The following is a 3514-nucleotide window of genomic DNA, read 5'->3' as shown; positions in this document are numbered from 1 at the left end:
CTATCCTAGTTCTTGAGATATTGAGATATGCCCGAACATTTATGCCACAAGATAACTAAATTTTCATTTATCAAACCACGTTTCAAACTATTATTCGAATGAAAGATAACTAAAGACTGGGTATAATTATAATTTAAATTAATTTTATATAAACCATTAAATAATATCCTACAGCTAACTAAAACTAAATATAAAATTAATTTTATTTGTCTACTTTCAAAAGAAACATAATAACCTAAACTATTTAATCTAGATAAAAAAAATCAAATTCTTAGATATAGTAGGAATATAAAAAATGTTCTCCAAATCCATCTAATTACCAGTCTTTAATACCAAATGATAGTTTCCCACAACTAGCACTTGTGCTCTAAGATGGTTTTTTACGAAGATAGGACTTTTCACTTTGTATCGACTTCCTACTTGAAAGGAATCCCTACATCGAATTTATAATGTGATTGCAAGTCTTGAATCAATTCACAAAGTAATTTATAATTTGACAGTACTTTACATATTGAACCCTTTTCTTTTGAATATTTCCTTGTCAAAATCTCATTAATGTTATTTATGCCTTCTCTCTTAATATTCAATTTTTTTGCAGCAATGCAGTCTCAAACAGTTGCATTAAATACATTGCCATTTTCAGCACAACCTCTCTAAACCAAAATATTGAAATTTCATTTAAATTTCTTTGGCGAAGTACCGAGTTTGGAGGATGGGAATACTCCGAACTCATCTTCTCCCAAATGGATCAAATGTTTCACCCAGAGACATCTCTCTAGAATGCTATGATCAGAGGTTATGCTTTCAATGGCCCATACGAGAAAGGCATCTATATGTACGATAGAATGACCCAAAGAGGACTCAAATCCAACAATTTCACATACCCCTATGTCTTGAACTTGTTTGGAGAAATCAGAAACCATAGAGATGGGAGAAAGGTACATTGTCAGATTATTAACGTGGGAATCGAACGGATATCTTCTATTGCAAATTCGCTTCTAAATTTCTACATAAAGATAGATACATTTTATGATTTTGTGAGAAATAGGAAATTAATTGATTGATGCCCTGAAGATTTTTGACGGTATGATTCTTAAACCGATAGAATTATGTAATCGAATGATATCTTTATATGTGAGTTGAGAGAGCAAGAAGATTGTTTGAAGTGATGCCTGAAAGAGATGTTGCTTCTTGGAATTCAATGGTTTCATGCTATGCTAGAGTTGGGGAAGTAGAAAATGCAGGAGATTTGTTTGATGACGATGAGAAGATTGGAGCCTAAGCCCTTAGATTAGTTCAATTCTGTTGAGTCATTATCTTTAATTTTGTTGAGTCAGTCATTATTCTGTTGAGTCAATTCCTATGTATCAGGAGAAGTTGTTAAGTCAATAACCTCATCCCTTCTGTTGAGGAGCAAATTTAGGACCCATTGAGTCTTTACATCTTTATATTGTAAAAGGTGTGAGAAGGAAGGAAGCAAGGAATGGATACTTTCTTTAATTATAATTTTAATTGTAGCTGGTTCTATCATTTTGGTATCAGAGCATCGACCCTACAATTATGGAGACACCACCACCAGGCTTTGCAAACCCAAATCCCCACCCAACCGATGAGTTACAAAAAGAATTAGAATTCCACAGAAAAGAAGTTGCTGATCTTAGTTCACCAATTTTTTTCAACAGCCCAGACCCCCACTAGCACCCCCACATGTTGAAATCCCTTTTCAAATTCCCAGACAACCACCACGCCCAATTCAACATACGTTCAATGGCTTCCAAGGGCAACCCTTGCGACTGGATTTTCCTACATTCGACGACACTGACCCCGATGGTTGGGTTTTTCGCACCCAACAATTCCAAGGTTTCAATGGAATCCTGACGAAAATATGGTGGAATTAGCATCAACACACTTGCTTGGGGATGCCATTCCATGGTACCAGTGGTTGGTTAAAACTGTTGGATGACCCACTTGGATCAATTTCAGTCGAGCCTTGTGCGCGAGGTTCAGGACAACAGACAATGAGGATCCTGAAGGGTCATTAGCTAAACTGTGCCAGACCACTACTGCTAGAGACTATCAAACTAAATTCGAACGGTTAGCTAACCGAAGTCTCATCTTGCCTGAGCCCTTTCTCATCCGTTGTTTTATCTCTAGCTTACATGACGATATCCAAGCTGGTGTGAAATTGCTAAACGCTTGCACATTAATACAAGCCTATACCATCGCCAAACAACAAGAAAAGGCCACCAATGCTATAGTTTCTACTGTTTCTAAAAGGCAAACCCACAGAATGTCATTCAACAAAACACCTTCTCCTCAAACACCTCCACTACCACTCCCACAACCTCCATCTAAGTGGACAAATCCTACTCTTTCCCCATCAACAAACATTCCACCTGGAGTTAAGCGCCTTAGTGTTGCTAAACAACAAGAAAGACGGGCCAAAAACCTATGTTTCAACTGTGATGAGCAGTATTGTCCTGGTCACCGTTGTCAAAAACCCCAGCTACTACTCTTAGAAGTTGATGATAATGCTGAATTCCTCGATGCATCTACCACTTGCATAACGGAAGAGTCAACTGTGGAAATTTCCCTTCATTCCTTATGTGGTAACAACCGTCCATAAACTATGTGTATTTTGGGCAATATCAAAAGACATTCTTTGAGGGTTCTAGTTGATTCTGGTGCAACCCATAATTTCCTCCACCCAAAGCTTGCACAACGTTGCGGGTTGGAGATTGCACAATCCAAACCTATATCGGTTTAGGTAGCCAATGGTACTATGGAACAGAGTCCTGGGCATTGCAATCGTGTCATGCTAAGATTACAAGGACATACATTCTATCCAGATTTCTTCCTACTACCTATATGTGGTTATGATGTTGTACTTGGCGCTGAATGGCTACGTTCACTCGGAGTTATCTCGTGGGACTTTAACCAAATGAAGATGATATTCAACCAAGGCAAGCAACAATTCATTTTAACTGGTATAATACCTGTTGTTGGTACAGTCAAGAACTCAAATGAGTTTCACCAGCTAGTGTTGAAGCAAAGGCTCAGGTTCTACATCCACCTCATGCAATTTCAGTCTACCTCACAACAAGAACTATGTCCAGAGGTTTCTTCCTTGTTACAGCAGTATTCAACTCTATTCAAGCAACCACACGGGTTACCTTCATCTAGAAGTCACAACCACCACATACGACTATTACCCAGCAGCTCACCACCAAACATTCGGCCATACCGGTACCCGCATTTCCAAAAAAATGAAATTGAAAAGCTCGTGCAAGAAATGCACGACTCTGGTATTATTCGGCCTACTACAAGTCCTTTTTCATCTTCGGTTCTCTTAGTCAAAAAGAAGGATGGCAATTGGCGAATGTGCATGGATTATCGTGCTCTCAACAAAATTACTGTAAAGGACAAATATCCCATCCCAATCATAGATGAGCTGCTTGATGAGCTACATGGAACTACCGTATTCTCTAAGCTAGATTTACGATCCGGATATCAC

At 38.3% G+C, this 3514-nt stretch overlaps 1 pseudogene; it reads left to right on the top strand.

Annotated features, from left to right (window-relative positions):
* Positions 1-593: 593 nt before the first annotated feature.
* On the top strand, positions 594-1416 carry LOC147381672 (pentatricopeptide repeat-containing protein At2g34400-like; annotated as a pseudogene).
* Positions 1417-3514: the final 2098 nt, after the last annotated feature.

Source organism: Akebia trifoliata, unplaced genomic scaffold (genome assembly GCF_017979445.1).
Source record: "Akebia trifoliata isolate Shusen 1 unplaced genomic scaffold, ASM1797944v1 Contig00307, whole genome shotgun sequence".
Classification (NCBI taxonomy): domain Eukaryota; kingdom Viridiplantae; phylum Streptophyta; class Magnoliopsida; order Ranunculales; family Lardizabalaceae; genus Akebia; species Akebia trifoliata.
Note: the sequence above shows the minus strand (reverse complement) of the source record. Positions and strands in the feature narration are given on the sequence as shown.